Raw genomic sequence first — 27,797 nt, forward strand, 5'->3', positions numbered from 1 at the left:
TTTGAAATATGTTAAAAACACTAAAAATCATGAAAAATTGGCTTTGGCGGACCTGAAATATTATATATTTTCATTTCTGAACCCCTTCAAGTCTGGGTTTTATCGCATCGGTGCTGCCCCTTTGTATTTCGTTAAATAACGAAAATACGCAAAATACATAGGAAAATGCCTTTCGGTGGATTTCAAATTTTATGCAATACTATGTATATAACTGTTGGGTCTGGTTAATCGCATCGCACATATACATGTATAAAGGCCCCGCTCCATAATGTTTCCCCAATTGTGATCCGTCGATGCGATTGATCACAATCGCATATCGCTCATGCCCTAGGCCAATGGTGAGCGCTTTGTTGTGTTCTCTGATAGCGATCCTGCAATGCGACGTGGGCCGTCGATCTGCGCGCTTGATCGACGGTCCACGTTGCATCGCCGATCTCCATCGCAAGTTCCATACAGTCCGCCCCCAATCTGTCGATTGCGACCTGCCGATCAGATCTGGACCGTTGATCAGCCAGATCTGACGGCTACTGTGCATTTCACTGTTTATGCCTCTGATACTTGGTTTTTCACTGTTTTTATGTGTTTTTGCCTCCCGATAGTGCTTTTCTGCCATTCTAAGGGTTCTTCTCCTGCGCTAGTTTTGATCTTTGGCATGATTTTACTGGCTTTTGAAGACTTAAAGAGCATATTTGGACCCATTTGGATCAGGATCCAATGTATTTATAGATGTGAGAGTAATATTTTGAAGTCTGGCTTATGGCCAAAGCGGAGCAAGAGGAGATGTGGTCGTTAGAGCTGAAACAAGGGACATTTCCACTAAAAATAGCAGCACTGCACCTCAGGGGCTAACACCCCCTCTTGCCACAAACCTGATCCATTCTTCATTTTCCTCTAATTGATTTAAAATTTATATTAGTGAATCATTCTTCATTTGCCTCTAAAACTGATTTAATTTTTATATTAGTTATGTGTTCAAATGATTTTTCTTCTCTCGAGTCCTTAGCATTCTTGTGTTATCGATGTTATAGCTCACACCTCCAACTTCCAGCTCCTTATCATTTATACCAATTATAACGATTCAATACTTTATTTGTACTCATTAGATTCTATCTCCTCATTTCCTACACTGATATTAAAACCTTTAAATTATTCTCCATGACTGTAAGGATGATATATATCCTCCATGTTTCTTCTCCAATATTAATCTTGAATTCTAGCATTTAATTGTCCCTTGTGTAAATTTTACCAGCAAAGTTTTCATACAATTAATTTGTTTCATTTCCAAAATTTAGTGAAAATTTTTAGTAATATGATCATCCAATAATTTTCCACATAATAATAAATTGCCAACTTTGTCTTTTTGGGCTTTATTAGAACATAGATTTTGGTGAAAATAAATTGGAAAAACTAGAAATTTCACTCCCATAAAGTTCTCCAACATATTGAAAAAAACCAATGTTCGAGGATTAAAATAACAATGAGAAAGAGGCCCAATCCAATGACATAATGCATTAGGAGAAAATCCAATTGTATAGTACAATGACAAAAATCCAATAGTTGAGGACAATTTTGTTTACATCAGGTTACTCCATTTATTATGTTAATCTTTCCATGGTTATTTCACTCTAAAAAGAGTCAAACAAGTGTCCATAAATTTGGATTATCTTCATTGTAAAATAATAATTCATTTTTGTCATTTATATGACAGGAAATGTAAATAAGATTACAACAACTCTTGAGGCTTAAGAAACAGTTGAAGTTTAAGCTTAAAAGTAAGAAAGACAGGAAATTGTGTACAATAGAAACCATATAGAGTTTATCTGGAAACACATATTTTTTACATAAGTACATATAATGACACTTCATAACAGAACTCTTGGTTGTTGTCCCAGTGTCCTGTTCATGGAAGTCCACATGTAATCACTATTCAAAATATAATTCTTGACATGTCTAACCTCGTGAGTTTTCCAAGAGGAAACTCATCCTTGAATTTCATATCAATTTAAGGACATCTAAAAAACAAAACTCTCTTTGCTAAAAGAGTTGAACAATGAGGATATTTAATTTACAGGTATATGATACATTATTTGCTTGTTGGACATTTTAGGCATCAATAAAATTAATATCAAATATATTGGTATAAATTTTCCACACGTTCAATCTTGCATACTCTTCCCAGCACTCCTTTAGTTAATCTTAAGTGTAAGGATACATGCAAGAGACCCAATTAGATGCATTTAAACAAACCTTGATTAGGAAATTTTTCAACTAATGATATTTATCATGCTCTAAATAGTCTCTGGAGAGTACCTTTCGAGAAATCCAGTTAACCGAGGGGTTAGAAGCGGGGCGGAGCCCCCCTTCATTGAGCCGATTGCGTAGCGGGGGAGGGTCACAGGGGGTTTGAGGGGTGTAGGTAGACCCACTCTATGGGGTTCAGGGCAGCACCCCATAAAATTTTGTTTTTGGACCCTCTATTAGGTTGGGCGGACCTACCTATGGTTTTGTGCATGATTTTTTGCACATGGTTTTGGACGCGATGGTTTTCGTTCCATTGTTTTGGACGCAATGGTTTTCAGTCCATGGTATTGGATGCTTCGGCATGTATAAATATGTATTGTAGCATTGAAAGGAACATAATGAAAAATCAAGCTGGTAGTCCCGGTTTTGGGATCCAGGGGAAAATCTCTGTGTATATGTGTTTTATGTGTTATTCTCTCGCATTGTTTATTTTTTGTATTTTAGAATTTGTATGCAGGTAATTTCTGTACGGTGTTAAAACCTACATTTGGTATCAGAGCTATTTTGGCTTCAAGGGATGCCTTTGTTTCCAAGGGATTTCACTCGGGCCTGTGGTAGACCCTGTTCAGTGGGAGATCTGTGAGATCGATTCTAGTGGTAAAAGAAGATGGCGAGCAGTGGAAAGATAGAGATCAAGAAATTCAATGGTCAGAGTTTTGAGTTGTGGAAACTCAAGATGGAGGATCTGTTGGTGGATAAAGATCAATGGATCATGATAGATCTAGGGACTAAATCAATGGGAGTGTTCGATGAAGAATGGAAGAAGTTAGATCGGAAGGCAAAGAGCAAAATACGATTGTGTGTCTCAGATTCAGTATTGTTGAATGTATCAGGGGAAGCTACGCCTAAGGCTTTGTGGGACAAGTTGGGGACTTTGTACCAATCTAAGTCTCTGGTGAATAAACTGTTCCTACGGAAAAAAGTTGTATAACCTGAGGATGAAAGATGGAGACTCAGTGACAGAGCATCTGAATGCATTTAATATTGTGGTAAGTCAGTTATTATCTGTTGATATTAAAATTTCAGATGAAGATAAGTGCATCAGTTTGTTGTGTTCTCTACCAGATTCATGGGATAGTTTGGTTATTGCAATAGGTAGCAATGCAACTGCCTTGCAGTTTGATGAAATAGTCTCATCCTTGCTAACGGAGGAGATGAGACGGAAAAATATGGAGAGCCAAAATGGTGATGCCTTGTCTGTACGAGGATGGTCCTAGAACAGAAACAAAAATAGGTCATCGAGTGGAAGATCTAAATCTCCAGGAAAACCTTTAAAGGTGGTTTGCTGGAAATGCGGAAAGGAAGGGCACTACAAAAGGGACTGTAAATCTAAATCTCCTGACAAAGGAAAGGGATCTGATGATGCTCCTTCTGCAGAGGTGAAAACCACCTCCGATGAAGGTGGGGGTGTGTACTTGGATTCTTCAGGTACACATGTAGATCATGAGGCATGGTTGATTGACTCAGGTGCATCCTTTCACTTCACTCCCCATAGAGAGTGGTTCTGCGACTATGAGAAATACGATGGTGGTCATGTCTTCTTAGGGGATGATAAGAAGGCTAGAATCGTTGGTCGCGGAAAAGTAAAGTTGAAGTTGCAAGGTGGAAGGATTAGAACACTTCTGGGTATTCTACATATTCTTGCATTGGCCAGAAATCTGATTTCTATAAGCAAGCTAGATGATGTAGGTGTAAAAACAGTGTTCAAGAAGGATACATGTAAGATGGTTCGGGGAGCAATGGTATTGATGCAGGGAGTTCGGATTGGAACTCTGTACAAGCTGCAAGGTAGCACTGTTGTTGATCGGTGCAATAGTTCCATGGTTCTTGAAAGTGGAGAAGAAAATCTAGCGGTCTCTGGAGAGAAGACCATGTTGTGGCATCAAAGGCTTAGACATATTGGAGAGAAGGGCCTTCCAATACTTCATGGTAAAGTTATGGTAGAATGTATGAGTAATAGCTCTCTAGATTTTGATTTCTGTGAAAATTGTGTATATGGGAAGTAGAATCGGGTGAGTTTCCCCTCTGGTGGTAAGTGGGTGAAACAGATATTAGAGCTTGTGCACAATGATGTGTTTGGACCTGTGAAGGTTCCATCACTAGGTAAGTCTGTGTACTATGTATCATTTATATATGACTTCTCAAGGAATACATGGATATGTTTCCTTAAGAAGAAATCTGAAGTCTTTGACAGGTTTAAAGAATTTAAGGCTCTGGTGGAAAACTAGCCAGAGAAGAAGATAAAGGTGATGAGGACGGATAACGGTGGAGAGTTTTGCAGTAAGGAATTTGAAGAATTCTATAAGAAGTGTGGTATAGCATGACATAAGACTACTCCATATACACCTCAGCAAAATGGAGTTACAAAAAGAATGAACAAGACGTTGATGGAAAGGGCAAGAAGCATGCTCAGTGGTGTCAGGATAGGACAAGAATTCTAGGCAGAGGCAGTGGAGATAGCATGTTACCTGGTCAACATATCACCTTCATCAGTGTTGGAGGATAAGACTCCACAAGAGGTATGGATTGGTAAGAAACCCTCCCTTTCACATCTGAAGGTATTTGGATGTGATGCATATGTACATGTTCCAAAGGAGAAAAGAACCAAGTTGGATAGTAAATCTGAAAAGTGCATCTTTATTGGATATAAGGATGGTTTAAAGGGTTATAAGCTCTGGAACCCAGTAACAAGGAAGGTTGTGTACAGCTGAGATGTGGTGTTCAGAGAGGTGAAAGATGTTATTAAACATGAAGTCCAACCAAAGGAACCTAAGAAGATAGAGTTTGAGCTTAAGGAGGAAGAATCATACTCTACAAGAGAGGAGGAATCAGAAGATGAAGAGCCACAAACTCTGGGTGTGAGAATATCAGTTCAAGAAAGAAGGCAGCCAGAAAGGTATAGTCCATCTTCTTTCTGTTCAAATTTTGCTTTATCTGTTACTGATGATGATCCCGGAACTGTGAAGGAAGCAATAGATTCAGAGGATGGAAAACTTTAGAAAGAGGCCATGGTTGATGAATGGCATCTTTGCACAAAAATGAGACTTGGGATCTGGTGGAGTTGCCGGCTGGAAGGAAACCCATTGGCAGCAAATGGGTGTCCAAGAAGAAGACAAATGTAGAAGGAAAGGTGGAGAAATACAAAGCTCGGTTGCTAGCAAAAGGTTATTCCCAGGTGCCAGGAATTGATTTTGGTGATATTTTTTCTCCTGTTGCCAAGGTAGCTTCTATTAGATTACTTTTATCTGTTGCTGCTGCTTTTGATTTTGAGATAAAAATGATGGATGTGAAGACAACATTTCTTCAGGGGATCTGGAAGAGGAGATCTACATGAAGCAACCTGAAGGTTTTGCAATGAAAGGTAAGAAAGAAATGGTATGCAAGTTAAAGAAGTCTACCAAGGAAGACCAGGATTGGATAGAGTGTTGGATATTCGCGGCTTTATTGATGCAGGCTGGGCTGGAGATCTAGATCAGAGAAGATCTGCAAGTGGGTATGTGTTTAACCCATTTGGAGGTGCAGTCATTTGGATGAGTAAGAAACAATCTGTAGTGGCACCATCAACTACAGAGGAAGAATACATGGCAGCCACTCACGCAAGCAAGGAAGCAGTTTGGTTGCAGAAATTGTGTTCAAGTATGGGGTTAGTACAGGCAGCTATAAGGATAGACTGTGACAGGCAAAGTGCAATTTTCTTGGCAAAGAACCTTGCATATCTTTCAAAGACAAAGCACATTGATGTTCAGTATCACTTTGTCAGGGATATGATAGAAGACAAAAAGGTGTTGCTGGTAAAGGTGAACACTTTGAAGAACACTGCAGATGCATTGACAAAATCCGTGAGCTCTAAGAAGTTTTCTTGGTGTAGAGAAAAAATGGGCATTGCAAGGCTAGAAAAATGACTAAGCTCTCTTGTGGCCCCTTGTGGAAAGAAAACAAGTGGGAGAATGTTGGGTTGTGTTATATTCTTTCCACTACTAGCCCACTTAGTTAACCAAAGGTTAGAAGGGGGACGGAGCCCCCCCTTCGTTGTGCCGATTGTGTAGCGGGTGGGGGTCACAGGGGGTTTGAGGGGTGCAGGTAACCCCACTCTATGGGGTCCGGGGTAGCGCCCTGATAATTTTGTTTTTGGACCGTATATTAGGTTGGGTGGACCTACCTATGGTTTTATGCATGATTTTTCGCACATGGTTTTGGACGCGATGGTTTTGGGTCCATGGTTTTGGATGCGATGGTTTTCGGTCCATGGTATTGGATGCTTTGGCATGTATAAATATGTATTGTAACATTGAAGGGAACATAATGAAAAATCAAGCTGTTAGTCCTGGTTTTGGGATCTAGGGGAAAATATCTGTGTATTTGTGTTTTATGTGTTATGCTCTCGCATTTTTATTTTTTGTGTTTTAGAATTCGTATGCAGGTAATTTCTATAGGGGGTTAAAACGTACAATATAATGACACTTCATAACAAAACTCTTGGTTGTTGTCCCAGTATCCTATTCATGGAAGTCCACATGTAATCACTATTCAAAATATAATTCTTGACATGTCTAACCTCGTGAGTTTTCCAAGAGGAAACTCATCCTTGAGTTTCATATCAATTTAAGGACATCTAAAAAACAAAACTCTCTTTGCTAAAAGAGTTGAACAATGAGGATATTTACTTTACAGTTATATGATACATTATTTGCTTGTTGGACATTTTAGGCATCAATAAAATTAATATCAAATATATTGGGATAAATTTGCCACACGTTCAATCTTGCATACTCTTCCCAACACTCCTTTAGTTAATCTTAAGTGTAAGGATACATGCAAGAGACCCAATTAGATGCATTTAAACAAACCTTGATTAGGAAATTTTTCAACTAATGATATTTATCATGCTCTAAATAGTCTCTGGAGAGTACCTTTCGAGAAATCCAGTTAACTGGGGGATTAGAAGGGGGGCGAAGCCCCCCCTTTGTTGCACCGATTGCGTAGTGAGGGGTGTCATAGGGGGTTTTAGGGGTGCAGGTAGCCCCACTCTATGGGGTTTGGGGCAACGCTCAGGAAAATTTTGTTTTAGGACCCTATATTAGGTTGGGTGGACCTACCTATGGTTTTGTGCATGATTTTTCGCACATGGTTTTCGACGCGATGGTTTTGGGTCCATGGTTTTGGACACAATGGTTTTTGGTCCATGCTATTGGATGCTTCAACATGTATAGATATGTATTGTAACATTAAAAGGAACATAATGAAAAATCAAGCTGGTAGTCCCATTTTTGGGATCCAGGGGAAAATCTATGTGTATATGTGTTTTATGTGTTATGCTCTCGCATTGTTTATTTTCTGTGTTTTAGAATTCGTATGCAGGTAATTTCTGTACAGGGTTAAAACCTACAATATAATGACACTTCATAACAGAACTCTTGGTTGTTGTTCTAGTGTCCTTTTCATGGAAGTCCACATGTAATCAGTGTGCAAAATATAATTCTTGACATGTCTAACCTCGTGAGTTTTCCAAGAGGAAACTCATCCTTGAGTTTCATATCAATTTAAGGACATCTAAAAAACAAAACTCTCTTTGCTAAAAGAGTTGAACAATGAGGATATTTACTTTACAGGTATATGATACATTATTTTCTTGTTGGACATTTTAGGAATCAATAAAATTAATATCAAATATATTGGGATAAATTTGCCACACGTTCAATCTTGCATACTCTTCCCAACACTCCTTTAGTTAATCTTAAGTGTAAGGATACATGCAAGAGACCCAATTAGATGCATTTAAACAAACCTTGATGAGGAAAATTTTCAACTAATGATATTTATCATGCTCTAAATAGTCTCTGGAGAGTACATTTCGAGAAATCTAGTTCAGGGCATTAGCATATTGTACATCCATAGTATTCATTCTTGAAGCTTAATCCCTTATGATTGAATAGATGTAAGATATGGAATCCAGACCATTTTTCTTTCTTTTTTCAGCACATAAGGAGAACTTTGACATTGCATAAGCCTAAGGGATTCATCTACATCACTTTGAGCCATTATTTCTAAGAATCTAAATCGACTTAGGGCTTGTGAGGAATAAATCCATGCAAAAGAAACAAACATAAGATTTTGTCAATAAATGGGTTTCTGAGATTAAAAGGCCAAATTTGGATTAATGTTGTTGCTTAGTCACAACTCCACTCTAGCGTTGAAAATATGAGAAATTGAAAAGTCACTTATCCTATAACTCGCACGTAACACTAGGTAATTTAAAAAGGAACAAATAAATTACGATTGAGAAGCGAAAAATTCTTAAAAGTGTTCTGCCAGTGGTGTAAGAATGTGGTGCATTACATTGTTCTTCCTCTTGTCTCATGGAATAATATGCACTGGAAATATATTCGGTAAGGTCTTTAGGTACAAAAGGTGATACCCTTCTTTCTATTGCTATATAAGTACTAGAAAATATTAACCATCATAAGGTTAGAAACTACTCAGCATTAGAGTACAACAATTCGAGCATTAATCTCTAAAGAGCAAGTGACAACAAATCACCTAAGGATGGAAGACTCGAGAGGAGTAAAGCCTAAATTTGGTGGCTCACACTTTTGATGCATGTATAACACGTGTCTTGCCATTTCCAGGTCACTATACATATCGACTTTATCAAGTATCATCCACAAAAAGTCAAAACGAGAAAGAGATTCTACCTTAAAATAATGAAAATTTATCTCAAAATAATCAACTTTACTCAAAATAGATTATTCCTTAAGGTCAAGAAAATTATCAAAAAAAGAATCAATTGTACTTCACATATGTTCTCACTTAAATACATAAAAAAATTATCTCAAACTAATCATATGTATTGAACAGAGATTTTTTCTTAAATTCATGAAATTTTATCTTAAAATAATCAGTTGACTCAACAAACATTCTTCACTTAATTCATGAAAAATTATCTCAAAATAATCAGTTGTGCTCAACAGGGCTTGTTCCCTAAATTCATGAATATTATCTCAAAATAATATGTACTATAGATATTCTTTCTTAAAAGTTGACTTAGCATAACCTACAAGCAAAACATAAAATTTTCCAGACTTTCTAGAAAATTCTTCTAATTTCTCAACTCCTTGTATAAGTTCCCTTGGTTCCTCCACTGCTAGTAAAAATCCTCCATTACTTGCAGAAAATTCCTTTAATTTCTCCAGTTCACCAAAAATCCTTTAATTTTTCCATTTCATGTAAGAATTCCTAAGAAAAATTGCAAAATGTAGAAGCATAGGGGAAAATTAAAGAAAATTCCCATAATTTAGCAAAGAAAAATTGAAGTACCTATGTTCAAGAGAGCTTGGCGCTTAGCAACGGTCATGTGAGAGGCCCATGACTCGGCATCCATAATAATTACGGAGGAATTTCAAGCGACAATGACTTTTGTTAATATAAATCCCCTGTATTTATGGGCACTTTGAAAATGAATGGCCAAGTTTGATATTCTTTGTAGGTGTTCTTCATAGATCATACCGACCCTTGTGATAATAAACAACATAGTATAAAACAAAACTCAAAATTAAATTTGCATCACAAAAGTAGGATACAATGTACACTAAAATACTAGAAATAAAAAATGAGCCATGCTGTCCTTTCAAGTGAAGATTATATAAGGAATTGTTAATTAGCTATGGAAATAAAAGAAGGAAAAGAAATTTGAGAACACTATATATAGTTAAAGCTTAAATAAAAAACTACTAATTGAAAACAAGTAATGTAAAACAAAAATTATCTAAGAGCAAGGAAACAAAATCACGGTAAAAATAGATTAATCCTTTTTTACCAATTCGAGTTCCTAAATAGGAGAAAAATTAAGGGCACTAGGATCTTTGTACAAGTCAATATAGGAGTTTAAAGAGGTTTCAAATTTCTCCATCCTCCAATGTATCCTAATGGTTTATAGCTCCAAAAATGAAAATGTACCTCATACTTTCGATCCAAGATCCAGAACTAAAGAGCACATAACAAATTTAACAAGGAAAAGTCAGAAGAAAGGACACACAAAAGCTTTAGTTTCAAAAAAAGAAGAGATGAATGAATCCCCCAATAAGCACAACATTCCAATTACATATCTCTTCTATAAAAAACATTGATAAAACAAAATCCTTTTCTTCTATACAGGACACCTTCCATGCGTCCCACTAGGTTGATGCAATTCCATGAGATCTATCTCTAGAATTCATGACATTCACAAACTCATATTCATGGTAGGACCTCATATGAATCTACCTTCAAACTAAATGATAATAGCAGTAGCGGCAGCCAGAACAACTATCCATGCATTTAGAGATGTTGTTATGCCCACCTTTGCAATGTTGACAATTTGTTGCTCCATCACTTCATGAATAACAATACGGTTTGTCTCGTCCATAACACCTGATTCATCACATACAAGATCCATTATTTTTTTCACTACTCTGAAGGTGTCGAAAGATATATGTTGGTGAAACCTCTAATGCATTCAGTCTAAAATAAAACAATTTCCAACTCCAAAGAAACCAACAACTTAAACATTGGAAAGAATAAAGCTCATAAACATACCAGGGCCCCACCTTCAAGGACCATTTCATTGGGTGAACGGATCCTTTTGAACAACAGCTGTCAGACCAACACCATTGCTTCCTCGACCTATGGTGTAAACTCCTCGAGGTTCCACACTAATCATGTGTTTCAACAACTGACTCTTTACAACTCCAGGATCTCCCATCAAGTAGACATGCAAATCACCTATTATTTGCAAGTAAAACATAAATATGAGAAATAAATATAAAATTTCCTTTGGTAGACAAACTCCATAGACAAGATAAGCAAGAATAACAAGGAATTTTTCTCAGACAGTCACCAAAGGGATAATAAATTTTCTCTATAACAAATCTTCAGTAAAATAATTATACCTTCATTCCATGCTTGCGTTTTCTAGTTGGGGAACCAACAAGAAGCAAAAGAAGGACTTTTTTTATATCCTCTTGTCCAAATATTTCTGGAGCTAAAGAACGTGCAAGCTTGTTGTAGATGTCCCCATCCTTAGCAAGAAGTTCTATTTTTTCTTGTTCATCACCTTGTAAAACATACCTACAAGTGTTTGAAATTAATGAATAAAATAAGAAATATAGAGAAAACATGGATCAATTAAAAAATTCACTAAATGACACGTTTTAAAAAACTTCATATGCTAGACATGTGCAACCAAAGAAAAATTGCTAATCTACCTGCATCAGATGTGGAACTTTACATATTGAACTTTAAATATCTATATAATGCATACCTAATGGTATATTAACTTTGAAGACTGGCTTTTGGTGGAAGGATCCATCATATTGGTAAACCCACTTATTAAATAACTACATGCATGATGTGGCCTGAATGTATCGATGACTAATGCCCTGTAGAAGGAACTGCCAAACTTGCCTTGTGAAGTCACATTAGAGAAAGAGATGTTGCTCTATTTCTTCTACTTTCTGGCATAACACACAATGAGTGGGGCCAGCTGTCCCATGCTTCCTTAAATTATTTGCAATAGGGACTCAGGAGCTTGTTATGCACTAATATCCAGCAGAAGGAATTTACCTTAGGCAACGGTGCCTGTGGAAAGGAAGGGAGGATAGATGATGGAGATACCCCTGCTTAACAGAGTAAGAAGATGCCCCATAGCCCCTATATTTTCTCTTGGATATGGAGATTAGAGTACATCCGAAAAGTGTCAATCTCATAAAATATTGGTCTAAGATCAAACTTAAGTTCTAGTCAACCCATTACCCTGCTTCATTCCATGTAGAAATATCATATAGGGTAATCAAAGAGTATTGATATAGTCAATCAAAAAATTCATGAATGAATTGGATCAAATGATAACATACACCTCACTTCCTTATCAATATACTCTATTAATCTTTGAAGAACCATATCAGCATTTGCATCTGACTGATTTTTTGCATGGCATGCAAGCATTTCCTGACTGTAATGACCCAAATGTGCAAGTCATGCACAGTTAAGACACTAGAAATTGCACACAATCCTTATTCAAACCTTGTAGAAACAATCTCACGAGGTGCATTCACCATCAAAACTTATAGAATGTGCTTCAACATCTTTAACTTTTAGAATATTTGTCAACATATTTATAATGAACCCCAGTTCAAGTACTAAGAAAAAAATGTACATAGCAAATCAATTATTTTCATGCCAAGCTTTACCCAAATAATTAAGCTCCTCTAATCATGACCCCAATAATCTGAACCAAATCTCACAGCATATGAATATATTCCCCCTCCAAATTTATATTTAAATGTGAATGATTGACTTTCAGCACCTTTGTTTTTGCCTCCAAGACATGATATAATTTTAGTCTAGTATTTTGAAATTCCTACCTTCAGCACCTCTCAATCCATAGCCAAGGGTCTCCCCGACATAGTGGAATCATAAAAAAAATTATCCCTTTCTACCTCTGAAAGAAAAGGCTTCTTCAGTTTCGTTTTGTCTTAAACCGCAACAATGCATATACTGAGATCTTCATGCTTATGGCCATGGTCATGAATGTATTTAGTATTGCCCCTATGTTCTTTTGCATGTCTCTTCTTAGCTTCTTCTCGATGACCTTTTCCCTCACCATGTCTTTCCCTCCGTTGTGATTGTTGACCATCAACTGCACCTGTAATGTGAAGTATCTTATTGATTGGATCATAGATGAGAATTCTAGTGACAAACGAAATAAACTCAATGGACAATATTGCACCTAAACTCTCAAGACAAAAAACCCATGTCTAATGAGGTGTTTCTTCCCATCCTGATGCCCATATTGCAAAAAAGAAATTGCAAACCAACCTACTTACAATTTATCTAAAATATAAATTGTGATTCGACAAAAACAATTAAAGTCAGTCATATAGGCACCAACAAAATTGCACCAAAGAATCATTTATAAAATACTAAAGATCTAACTCTGGAATAACACCTCTTTCAAGAATTTGGTGAAGACGAAACGAGATCATCATTTGCGATTTGGAAAGAGGAAAAACTTGAACTAGAGCATCATCTATAAAGCACCAAAGATCCAACTCTTTAACAACACAAATCTGGTAAAGAAGGAAGGGGATCATCATTTTCAATTTGACAAGAGGAACAATTAAAACCAAAAAAAAATATCTATGGACTAAATATCTAACTCTTTCAAGAACATTTTTTAAAAATTTGGTAAAAGAGAGGAAGGAATTTGGTAAAGGATAGGAAGGAATAGTAAATGTTTTACAAATCAACAACCTCGAACCTAAATTTGGTAAAGGAGAGACATGAACAAAAATATTTTTACAAATCAGCAACCTCAACCCATAGTAACTTTTTCGAAATTAAACAACCACAACGCATTTGGTAATTTGGTAAAAGAAATCAACAACCTCAACCCATTTGGTAATTTGGTAAAAGAAAGCATGTGTAGTAATCTCTTTACAAATCAACAATCTCCACCCATGATTAGTAAGCTTTTTGCAAATCAACGACCTCAATCCCTAGTAACTAGTACTTTATGTGAAATTTACCTAGAGAAACAGAGACTCTTGGGCTAGTAAAACCAAGAATCAAAACATGAAAGAAAAAAAATAATCAATGTACACACTTTTAAAGAGCTTATGAGGCTTCTTCTTCTGTTTTAAGTAATCAAGAACTGAAACAATGCCCAGAGAAATTTACCATGTGAGACAACAATTTACCCTAGAAACCCAATAACCCAATTTGATAAAACCACCTTGAAATGGGAATGTTAAGTAGGATTATCAGTGTTTTATCAATTTATAAAAAATCATAGAGTATCATGGTTGTCCAGATCATGAATAGTTTGATCTTACAGGGAAAATCAGTCTCATTGCTAATTTCTGCCAAAGAACGCCTATCTCATTTTTTTGTCTGCATTTAATAGAGAGTCTCGAAGGTTTTACTGATGATAGTAAGGAGGTTAGGCATTATCGAATCTTCAGATCCCTTCAGCTATCATTTTATATTTTGTCTTCTTCAAGTGATTGGGGTTTCCACAATTTTGTAATTGGAAAGCATGAACAAGCGTCATTTTGACATGAATGGGTGACCATAGTAGCTTTCCAACTCGAATTCGTTGTTGAGTATGTGGTGAGAGCATGGGCCACTTTTACACCAAGGGGTGACCATAATAGTTTGCAACTTGAGGCCATGGCTAAGGATGTGGCCATCATAAGCATGGGTCACTTTACACAGAGTGGCCATAGTAGCTTTGAAACTTGAGACTGGTGCTTACAAAAAAAGCTTCATAATATCATTTGAACTTTGAGGTCATTGATTATGATATGCTTATAGGCTATCTCAAGATCTCAAGCTATCCAGGTAGGAAATTTGCATACTTTAAGTTCTCCCATTCCATCACTAGTGAAAAATAATCAATTGTGTCCAATGTGAAATGCTCGCACTTCATTTCTTGAAAATACTCTACCTCATTCATGAAACCTGAGACATCAACAATAAAAATTATTATAACCCCAAACAAATAGCCAATAGAAAATTTGGGAAAAACATGAATGATGGTCTTTACTTCAATTACAAAACTAACATTGTAAATCCAATTATTGGATGCAAGATTTTGTAAATACAATGAGTGCATGCAGGATTTTCTAAATCCAACTAGTGCCTGAAGTATTTTTAAAACCAGAAGAAAATGACCCTCAAATAGCCCAAACGAATTTCAAAATCCAACCCTCTGCCATTCTCATAAAAAAAAACAAATAAACCAGATATACCTGCTACCAATCTTAGAAAAACAAATAATATGAAATCACCATCGGTGCCTGTAATGTCCTCTTCTAATTAAAATTTCCCAAGGGAAGATGAAGTAGCCTACCTAACCCAGTAGGCTATAGTCATTTGTTTACTCTAAAATATTTGTTGGAAGGAATCTTCCACCAATATACAAATTACATGTGTGTATGATGAACTCACAAGGTAACGCACGAGAAATATTGACCAAGGGCACAAGAAATCCAGAAAATTTGTTGAATAGTGGTAACAAATGGAAACAACACTAGAATAAGGGGAAAAAAAATCCTAGATGAGAATTAACACACAGCCATATTACGAGAAGAAAGAAACAAAAGGATCACAATGCTAAAATACAAGAGGCCCTGTACCTTAATTTCATCTTCTTCAACTAAAATATCAACATCAGGGCCACGAAGAGCCTATAATGAAGCTTCAAAATCTGACTTCTTCCCTATTTTAGCCTGCTCCCAACATGAACAGATGTTAGATAATATTTTCCTTTTACATAACATAGCACACGAAATTTCTCTAGCTTATGTAGTTCATATCATTTACTGCAAGAATTCAAGATTTCTAAAATCTTACCAGCCATCTTGGAGATTCTGGGATAATGGAGAGACCAATAAGCAACAGAACACTGGGAACTAGCTCTGCATCACATCCCAGGAGCTATTGGTTTTAATATTTTGAGAAAAATACAATAAATTTGTAAACCCTTCTTACTAATCACATACATAGAAGTTCTGGAGACCTCCAAGAAACAAACCCATATAAATATGCCATCATTATGGCAATAGTAATTAAAAGTTGTTCCACATAAAAGATACTTTGGCCAGTTACAATTAAGATTTCTAGGGCTTTAGAAGTCAATTACATCCATGCAAATATGGCTTCTTAGAAAACCAAGATGAAGCTATATTCCCAAGGTGAAAAACATAAGAATTTAAGAATAGGAAACTCACATGATTTACAGTAACAAGAGCTCCCCACAAGTGCTTCAGAGCTATCTCAACTATATATATTGGTACCTTGATTTACCACAACACATGAATAACATGAGAGGCTTGACAACATTACTGCAGTACCTAACTTATGAAAGGTTTTGGAGGAGAAAGGGCAAATGAGGGAGTGGGATGCTTGTTGTGAAAGGTATGGCTCACATTCCAAAGCCTACCAACAATCTATCTGCATACAATAATAAATAATTCTGCTACAAGGAAAACATGACAGCAATAAATCAGAATTAATTTATGTTCTTTGGTTGTTCCTCATCTTCTTCTCCCATTGATAACCTGCCTCGCTCATCAAAGCATATTTTTTACTTCTAGTTATGTTCCCGGGAGAGATCATAGGTATATTTTGTATGAAATTTTGTGGAAAGTGGCCACTAAGTGGCCTTCTTTCCTTTTTGGAGGTGATATGGCATGCTATAAGAACTTTTCTATGTATTTTCCTTTTCCAAACCATGAAATAGAAACTTATGCATTCTTTCTTTGGAAAAATAAAATCAATTAAAATTTTCATACCATTCACCCTATCAAATTCCTGTCAATCCAAAAGTTGAAAAAAAATAGATACCATTCACCTTAAAATACCCCTTGGATCAGACACACACATTGTAAGGCCCATCAAACACATATATATCAATGTAGTCAAAAACAAGAAAGCAAAGTGTCATCACCCTTCCAATCTACTAGAATCACATATCTCAATAAAGTTTCAAATAAATTAAAAACAAACTACCATCACATGCCAAAAATCTGTTACAGATAGTAACTAATGTTAATATCGTTTAGTGAAAGCACTGAAAGGAAATGTCCAAAAGATGATTGAGGACTCAATTGTCAATAATAACCAAGTGCAATTAAACTGTTGTAGACCCCGTGCGCATGGAAAAAATATAAATACTTCCAAAAAGACTTTGATGGCACATTTGAACTATAGATTATGATTTATATGTCCAATTTAAAAAATAGGAAAGCCAACTACCACATAAACAATCAAAATAAATTGCACTTCATGTGTTAGACGATGCAAACACAACTCTAGCTTACAGAAATATTCACAAGAAGTGCTGGCCAATGTAATTTACTATGTTACTTAGGAAAGAGACAGGATGCCTAATGTCACTATTTTGATTTAGTTTAACACTAAATGGAAGAGGAAGTGGAAGAGAACAATAATCAAAGTGTCTATCAGAAAATGATTGACTTAAACAAATAGAAATTCATATTAATTTCAACAAAACAATCACCTTCTAAGCACTTTAAAATACAAATAAAAATTTGTAATGTGTTTCTTGAGATCTTGAAGATCTTGACATTTGAAACATCACTTGAGATAAAAAATCATGATGTTGAACTAACGTAAATGATAATTTCACTTAGTTTCATAACCCCTAGTTGACCCTCGTGTAGGACCATTCAACACCACCAAAAAGGCCATGGCTAGGTAATTTTTCAATTTTGTGAGTAACATTCGGTGGCATAAGCCATGGTTATTGTTCATGATAGTGTGGTGATCCCTAGTTGATATGGTGATGGTTGACTTGACCATGATGCCTCTTGCATGCCACAACACTCAACCACTATCTAACCCACCAAGCTAAAATTTTCCAAAATTAGACACTAGATGTTAACCTTTTCTTCATTTTGGTTTATTAGCATGATACATGCACATGTCACATATATTATACCCCAGGCTATAAGAGCACCTTACTTTCCTCTATGCAAATAGAGTGAATGACATGATCCATAATTTTACGAACTTGCAACAAATACGATTATTGTCACATTATAAAAAGAATCTCTAACACACCAAATGCATCAAAGGATGGTCCGAAAACAAATGTAACAAAACCAAGGACACCCAACATGTTGAGATAAGCATAACCTTGGTTCCCAATATGTTCCTACATGAGCATACCAGAAAAGACAATACATAATCATATTTAAAATGTAAAAATATCATGCGACGAAGAATGCAAAAGTTCCCACAAGTCTATAAAGTTCAAACAAATTCTAAACTAAGAATTATTTTAGTTCAGGCGAGTTTCAAGAGAACCCTCTAAAGGAAACAAACAAGTAATATTGATAATGTGCATTTTGACACATATAGAGCACCTTGACTAGCCTCAAGATCAGCAAGGAGAAATTTCAATCCTTTTCCTCTATGAGATTTTGCTAACTCTTGATATGTGGCTCTGAATTCCTCTCCACTATCTATAGTAAAATTAAAAAAAACAAGGCCTTGGCATCTAGGTTGTTGAAGAATTTGATTGTGTGAGGATAACTATCAGGGTCTTTAGTCAAAACTGATAAAAGGGGCCTACTAGCTTCTTTGACAAACTTCTCTAATGAATCAACATCGAAATCCTGAGAGTTGGAATATCACTCATGAAAAGGCTTAAAAAACTGAACAAATGGTAGGTTTATTGCAGAATCCTTCAAAGGAATGATTTTAGCATCAGATGTATGACCAAAATCATAATTTGAACGTAATTTCTTTGTAACAGTATTGAAATTGGTATATTCCTCTCCCTCAAAGTTTGAGAACACTCCAACTATAAATACTTTCTTGTCACCAATAAGGCTAGTGGCCTCTTCTGAAGATTTGATTTCCACAGATGTAGGACCAACCTACTTTTTCAAGTATTTCACAATACATTTTGCTTCACGAGGACCTTTATAGTCTTGAACACTTGACCCTCCCTTCTAAATGATCTTCAGAGTTGGAAATCCATTGACATCATATTCACTAGCCAAATCTTTATTTGTTTCTTCATTAGCATCAACTTTAGCCAAGACAATGGGAAGGTCATGATTTTTAAGACTAGCTCATCCGTTGTTCTGATGGAAACGTGGCTCAACCGTGAAATGAAATATTTTGCCTTGGAATAATTATCTTGGATATATTTTATGTTCTTTCATTAAGATTCTACACTTGGCATTTGTAGTGATTCCATTTCTATTCAGATCCAAATTTCTAAAATCTAGATGGTCAGAGGAGTCCAGAGACAGTTTTTACAGCTTTAGACATCATGTTTACTATAGAAGTTTCATAGCGAGCCATCACAATGTTGGAAGAAACTTGATATTAACAAGGAATTAGTATTCCTTTTGCAGAAAAATTCAAAGATTACATAAAAGAAATAGCAATCTCACAAGGACCATAAAGCTCAGCAATCTTGGCTATCTTCAAAGGAAAAATAGAAAACAAACAAAAAGTCACATGAATTCAATTGCATCAGAGAAAAATCAACATTGACTTCATACACCTATAGTTTACCATTCTACTTGAAAATCATCTCCCTATGTAATTGTGGTGCAGGGTCGTCCAAAAGGTTGGGAAGTTCTCTAGTTATAAAATCAATTGTAAAGAATTACACCCAATGTAATCTTTCATACGTGCATGGTCCAATAACTGTTATATCAGCTAAACAACTACGACTATAGCTTTTGGAGTATTCAAATGATATGGATTCTATGATTGATGCAACTAAATATGTTGGCTTTGTCTTGCTTCTCATAGATGGATGTTACAGTTTTGAAATGGAAACCTTCCAGCTCTTGAACATTCTTCAAGTTCATGTATTTCCTAAAGTTATGAGTGTTCTTACACATTTTGATTTAAATGATGTTAAAAAGAATGGATTGTGTGAAAAGATAAAGTTATCTATGCACCAATACATACTTGGGTGATCTCTTATATGACAAGGATGGTGTTTACATAAAGGCAATGATTATATGGTTCAATTCTCCAAACCAAACAATGAAGATGAGGAAGAAGAAAAAAAAAACGAGAAGAATCTTGATATGGGTGAAATCCTTACAAAAACACTTTAGAGTATAAGGTACTTGTTAGCAAAAATTGGAGCAAAGCTTTATCCAGTTGTTTAAAGGAAAGTCTACTGAATGGTCTATGATCCATTTTGTTTTTTAGACAATGGCTTCCTGGTAATTCTTTATGGTCACCTTCTCAAAGTTTAGATTACCACTTCATTGAAGTGTGTTTCAAACTTTTTGTAGTTATATCTGATTCTCAATGTCATGTATGGATTTTGCATTTCCTTGCAAGTATAAACTACTCAAGGGAAAGCTAGAGAGATATCAAAGAAAGTGTGTGGGCCAACTGTACAGTAATACATAGAAAAATGGCAAGGAAGTAGTTCCCATTGCTCATATATCTGAGTGTATTGTCTCCTATTTAATGTAATCTTCAATCTTTGTGAAAAGTGGCCACCAAGTGGCTTGCTTTTCCTTTTTGGAGGTGATATGGCATGTTATACGCACTTTTCTATGTATTTTCCTTTTCCAAACCATGAAATATAAACTTATGCATTCTTTCTTTGGAAAAATAAAATCAATTAAAAATTGCATACCATTCACCCTATCAAGTTCTTTTCAATCCAAAAGTTGCAAAAAAACAGATACCATTCACCTTAAAATACCCCTTGGATCATACGCACATGGTTCAAGGCCCATCAAACACATATATATCAATGTAGGAAAAAATAAGAGAGCAAAGTTACATTGCCCTTCCAATCTACCAGAAGAACATATCTCAATAAACTTGCAAACAAATTAAAAGCAAACTACCATCACATGTCCAAAATCCTTTACAGATAGTAATTAATGTTAATGTCGTTTAGCGAAAGAACTGAAAGGAAATGCCCAAAATATGATTGATGACTCAATTTTCAATAATAACAAAGTGCAATTTAATTGTTGTAGACCCCATGCATATGACCAAAATATAAATACTTCCAAAAAGACTCTAATAGCACATTTGAACTATAGAGTCTGATTTATATGTCCAATTTAAAAAATAGGAAAGCCAACTACCACATAAATATTCAAAATTAATGTACTTCATGTGTTATACGTGGCTCTGGTGTAAATCTATTGACTTGAGTGAGCAGAAACCATCATGATTAAAGCTCGTGCCATCAGATCCTTGATATCCTTTCTAGCAAGTGAACCATTAATCTAAAATTCAAGGAAAACATTCACATTAGTGAGAAGAACCACATACTTATCCACAAAACATATTCATGAAAAAGGAACCACCTCTTCTTGTTTTTCATGACTAAATGGACCAACTTCAAAGGAACCATAGTAGAAGGCATCCAACACAAGTGTTGAGGTAAGGGGTACCCTTACCTCCAAATTGTATATATGTGTTGAGGTAAGGGGTACATATAGTTATATAGGTATGTAATTCTATATTTTTTATGGAGGAAATACCAAATAAATGTTTGAATGAAACACAACTACAAAAATATGAATGGATAGTGAAAGAAACATACACCAAAAAGAAGGTAGCAAAATAAGGTTGAGTTATCCCGAACATTCACCATTTGAACTATCCACTAGACCTAAAACCAAAAAGTACAAAATTAACATCAGATTCATACAAACAAATCAAAAGAAATAAAACCAATAATTATTTATAAATGATCCAACATATGGAAATACATAAGGAAAGTGAAAGTAGAATGTTTTGAAAATACCCCTTGTTCAAAATTTTCACAAAATCTAAAAAACTTTGTAGTCAATTTCTTCTAATTTGTATGTATCATTCCTGGCATTGTATGATAAGTTTGCAATTTTATAACATATTCAAGTTGTACAAAAGCATGATCTGTCAAATCATATGTATACATGTGTTGCCCCTTTATTCTACTATACCAACATAATTGAAGCTTGATGCCTTCTAATCTATCCAAAAGGTTGATGTCATTATAGTAATCAAAAACCCAATTACCATCCTTCTTCCTTATTCTTTGAACCCTTCCAATGTACCACGTTCCACAAGAAACACCTTTCCTTGTACTTTGAGGAACACCTTTTCTTGCAGTAAGTTCAATGGGGGGAATTGAGTTTCTTTCAAACAAAACCCCACAATCTGATCCAATTCTAAAGCCAATTGAAACACCCTTTTGTGGAGCTTTCCCATCTCGCCTAAAATAGACCCTATTTCTCACTTTTGTCAACCTATCTTTGGATAATGTCGGATTTCCATTCAATCGACTAACCAAACATGCTTTGAACATATCCTTACCATCAAAATCCACCACTGGTTTTATCATTTTGCTTGCATTTTCATCAATGGAATCTAAAATTTCATCCAACTCATGTCTCCACTCACTTTCCATTATTTTCAATTCACTTTCATTATGTACCAATGATGATGAAGATTGGAATAGAGAGATGTAACAACTCGATGGAGATTCATCAACTACTTCATCCACAATTTGGAATTTTGGGTAAGTTTGATCCTCTGTCCATGGTTTAACCCACCAAGAAGATTGAGTGTAATTTTCTTGTTGCCTTCCAAGTGTTGATAAAATGTCCTGTGCATTCTTCAATCCAATCTTAAGGGATTCTACAATTTTAGCGTCTATGGATATTGAATCATATTGTCACAATGTGTCAATGTTTTGTATTGTTTCTTGGTGTAATCTATTCCAAATGCTTTCTTTCTTTTTATGATATTTCTGGGGATTTGATTCTTTTTCAGCAACTCTATTAAGGGTTCCAACAACATGAAGCATGTCAGTGAAATCATAGGCCATCTCCACTCCAGCCATTCCACCAACTTTATTAAAGAAGTTCTCACATACATCTAACCCAGTGAGTTGTAAAAAACATGGCAAGTTAGAGTAATGATCTCGAAACAATCTCATCAATAAAACTGCAAAATGGCAAGAAATTTTCACATCTTAATATGCCTCTCTGCTGATGAAATTTACGTTTACATTAGTATGAGATTGTTTTTATACCCAACATAACCATAATGTGAAGAAATGATGAACTCATGAAGCATGTGAGGAGGAAATGAAGGAAAATAATGGAAAATGAAGAAAATAGAGGCCTAATTGATAAAAAGGATTCTGAGGAATAATTGGTACCTTTTGTCAGTTCAGTTTTGGAGCTATCTCATTATTCTCTCTATCTCTCCCTCATACTCTTCGACACTTAGAGTTTTCTTGGAGCACATTGGTATTGGATCAAGAAATGAAAAGAAGGCAAGAGGAAGGAAGGAGCAAGCAAGGAAGAGCAGGATCAAGTAGCTACAGTAGGATTCATTGCAGGTATCGATTTGCATGTGTGTTTTCCTTTCTATATTTCACATACATGGTATTGCATGTGGTTCGTTGTTGTTATGACATGGTTTTTCTAGGTGTGATAGTGTTTTTAGCCTAGCCTTTCCATTTCCGGATAGCCATGGTGTGATGGGGTTCTCATGTTTATGTTGAGCTGGATTGCCTGATGGATTCGAAGTTGAGTAAGGTGGATCTCCAAATAATAGAACACATGTCCTAGTAACCCCTGAACCGGACTATGGGTTGTGGTAAATCTGGATTTTGTGTTGCCTCGGTGGGCCTAGGAATCCTTGCGGTGAATGGCAAGATATCTAGTAAATCCTAGAGGTGGATGCTCTCTATCAAGCCTAGTAATCTCGAGATGGGATATGTGGTAAATCTTGGAGAGTTTGTCTTGGTCGACTGCTAAACAAAGGATTCACTAGCTTTTTTCCATTGTGGATGTAATATTGGTCATGCAATCTTGTTACATTGCAACCATTATACAACCCAGTTAGCCTCCACCCTTCCCAAGGAATTTGATATCGAAGACCTGATGTTAAAGAATAATCCTTCAACATAAGTTGCCTTCTTCTGCTATCCCCATCCGATGAATGACCAACAATAGGTCCCAAATTATTTTCCACGTGATTCTTCCACATAGATTCTATCGTTTCCCATTATTGATAAACAAAATTTGCATTGAACCTATTGCACATTCGATGAACAACCACAACCAAACGAGGAATCTTTTCATGTAAAGGGTTTGAAATAATATGTGTATAATGGCCAATAACATTATTCTTAGAATAAATTGTTATAATATCATAGCCTACAACTGCCTCACCAACTCTCACCAAGAAATGTGATTGCATTAATGTTCTTCTTTTGTACCACAAAGCCCCACCAATGTATTGCTTTTTGCTACCCACCTAACATATTTTTTCACAATTGTTTCATCTTCAACAAGCAATACAGGAATTGGGCCATCTATACCATGCTTGTCTTTATAAGAAGCATAAAATTTTCTGACTGCCTCAAAAATGTGCTCATGCTCCCCTAGGATATATGCTAATGACTTTCTAACTTGCCTTAAAGTCATAGATATTGAAGAACTATCCAGATTCAAGCTAATAAAGCTATGTAATCTAGGACCTCCCCATAACTTGATAATATCATAAAGGGATTTTTTGGATGTATTATACCTTCTCCCTGCTTTTGCATGCATCAAGTTATGAAAGATATCCTTGAAAAAATTCCAAACTACATATTTACCTTGTAATTTTCCTTACTTATGTGCCTCACACACATCCTTACAAAACCTAAAGACATCCTTCCTTTTTGTCGATTCAAACAACTTTTTCTTTAGGGATCTCATTCTAATAGAGAGTGTAGTAACCTTTGTCATTTTCCACCAAAGAGCTCGCATTGTTGATCTATGGTTATAATTTGTAACCCTTGCAGCATTCTACAGTTCATTTTGAGTCAAATAGTCCATTCTTATACCTTTTCATGTATCTCGTTCACTTCTTTTATTGGTGCACATTGATTCATGATATAATCACATCCTGAAGTCATCATGTTCTAGAGCCAACTTACAAAATATTCATGTTAATGAATAAAATGGGATCCCTATTTCAGAATCCCTCTGGCAATGAATATGCCTATATGTACCATCAATATGACATTCAATAACCTCATAACATAACATGATATTAGTATGCTTCTTTATGGCTCATAATTTTCCACCCCTTTTATCATCCATTAGGAACTTTGTTTCCAATATCTCTCCATTTCTATCAATATAAGGATACCAATACCCCCAACATTGTAGTAACAATGGAGATAATTGAGCTATAATAATATGACAACACAATAAAAAACAAATAAATTTGAAGTAAGATAAATAAAATAATATACAAATTCACATTCAAGTTTAGTCTAAGTTGTTAATTAACACACCTAAAGTAGAATGATTTTCACTTGTAGAACCCCTATGTAATACTTATGGTGATGATGGGAACAAGAACATAGTCAAACTTTGTTGGGACTTATCATTGGTAGGCTTCTTGGGTCTGCCAACTGTGCCACTCGGCCCAATCTCCTCATGTGAAGCCTCATTTGTAGTAGTAGTAGTAGTGTGCTTCTTTGATTTCATGTGTTCAGTTAGAGAACTGACAATATTACCACTTTTCGTCACTAAACAAAATTGTTGATTGCATCATGTACATTCCACTCTCACGTTTTTCATGTCCTTGTAATCTGCAAGTGTTGCTTCCACCACCTTGAACAAATTAGGCTCTTGTGTCTTGTTGAAATCATATAGAAGTTTGATTGCTTGATCAATGTGAAATTAATCTCCAACCATCGTTATATGTTTTACTTCGTTACATGAAGGAATTTCACTATCACTTGGCATTGAAAGGCGTTGTTGATGAGCCCCTGTTTTCATATGATGGTTTTTTAAGTTGCACGTTGTTTACACTGCCAAAGATAAATCACCTGTTCCATAATCAATACCAAAAAAATCACAATGGATCTTTATTTTATATCCTCCCTTTTGTTAATATACTTTGAGAGTAATTTTCTCATTGACAAACTCTTCCATTAAACTTTTGACTTTTTTTTCCCAAGGTGCCAATACACTAGAATCAACAACTATGGATTGTTCCACTAAAAAAGAAATATTTTCAACTCTTACTTGTTTATGCATATGTCCCTCCACATTCACTTCAATGTTTTCAAATATTGGTATTGTTTCCACTACATTTGAACCCTTTGTTTCCACATCAAATGTGCCTAGTTTCATCTTGAGCATAAAAGTGTTGTACAAACTTTCCATTTTTTCTCTTGCTTTGGATTTAAAGTTAATCCATCCTGGATAAAATCAAAATGGTATCCAACGATTTCATCATCGACAATTTCATCATAGATTTCAGCAAATGTACAATATTCTCAACACCTGACCATGCCAATGATAGAATTCTCTTCACCAGTATCAATTTTATAAAATAGTTCCATCTGTTTTTACACATAAATAAATGAAAAAGTAACTAAAATTACACAAGCATATTGGATTATTATAAAACAAAGAGCAAGGAAGCAAGGTATGAACTTTAAATTCAAAGCTCCAAAAAAGATGAAGAAATATTACTATTTGGATGAAACACATTCATTCAAAATGTACTATCGGTGGATTCCTCAAATGGAACTAAAACCAGAAATAAAACAGAGTACTAAAACAGATTTGAGAGTTGATTTATTGAGTCAAAAATTGACAAACTTATAGGAAAGCTTAGGCCCTAGATGTGCCTCAATTTTGGCCTTATTTACATCATTTTTTTGTATCCTAAAGAGGTCAAAACCAAACCCTTATAGCTTTTATTGTTCGCTGGTATCAAATGCATTTAATTCATTTTATTGTTCGCTGGTATCTAGGGCTTGTGAGAGATAAAGGCATTTTTTATGTTTTTGGAGCTACCAATGGATAAGGACAGTGCTTGATCTCTCATATAAATAAGAGAAGCAGTTTAGGATTAGATTAGAGTTTAAAACAAATTTACATGCATTCTTAGCCATAAATAGGCTAGACATCTTAGCATATGAAGATCTAAATGTAGCCCAGATTGATTGAAAGAAAAATATTCCTAATTTTTTTCTTAAATATTTATTAGTCTTTATTAAAATAGAATTATAATAAATTATTTATTGTTATTAAATTTTTTAATTTTAATCGAAAGTTAATAGGTTCAAATACACATAAAATATACACTTAGTCAACAAAATAATCAAGTTTCCAGTGTGTTGGCAGGCCACTGGGCTATTAGAGAAACCTATAGAACTAATGTCCTTGACACAATTTGGTTGACAGAGAAGGAATACTTAATAAAATTGGAAGTCCTGCTAACAAATTACTGTAGGTTCCAACCTTCCATCCATAGTCAGGTATGGCTAATATTGAGCATATGAAAAGACTCACCTCCTCCAGCTACCAAGGCAACTGAAAGACAAATGCATCTAACTAGTGCTACTGTAGAAAATTGCACTAGATGAGGTGGTAGTTTCTTTATAGAAAGCTTAAAAATGCCATAGGCCACACCCCAAGGGTCAAGTAACAATAACTGTCATGGATGGAAAAAATTAATGATATGCTGCCCTAATCTAATTTTTCCAACAGATCTGATCTAGGCATGCCTTTCATTCATCAAAAAGTAGAAAATAGTAGCATATGTCAGAGATCAGTGTATTAACTGGAGTGGTGACAACAACAATTGATGAGTTTCTAGTAATTGTTATGTTTATTATTGAAAATCAAGCTAGGAGAACTATTGTAGGGTTATTTCTAGCAGATTTCAGAGTTCACAGCTTGTAAACAGTAGCATATTATAGGAAGAACTGCCTAATTGAGCATGTTTGACCTTCCAACATATGCATGTGTGCTATACCAAACAGAAAGTAGTAAATTGGTTTAGGATTTGTGCATTGATGATGTTGTTTCATGGGTTTTTCCATGGTTTTAACGTCACATTGGATATATTTGTGAAGGATAACTGATCTAAAGAAGGTTTGGGACTTATGATTATTGAACAACAATGTTATTGTGGAA

The 27,797-nt window shown here is 35.3% G+C and overlaps 2 pseudogenes; both read right to left on the reverse strand.

Annotated features, from left to right (window-relative positions):
• Nucleotides 1-320: 320 nt before the first annotated feature.
• On the reverse strand, nucleotides 321-12,447 carry LOC149143628 (DNA replication licensing factor MCM7-like; annotated as a pseudogene).
• Nucleotides 12,448-18,326: 5,879 nt separating this feature from the next.
• The window catches only part of LOC149143629 (protein disulfide-isomerase pseudogene), a 46,975-nt pseudogene continuing 37,504 nt past the window's right edge, over nucleotides 18,327-27,797 (reverse strand).

Source organism: Pinus tabuliformis, chromosome X (assembly GCF_031772625.1).
Source record: "Pinus tabuliformis cultivar Carrire ecotype Pingquan chromosome X, CPIR1, whole genome shotgun sequence".
NCBI lineage: Eukaryota > Viridiplantae > Streptophyta > Pinopsida > Pinales > Pinaceae > Pinus > Pinus tabuliformis.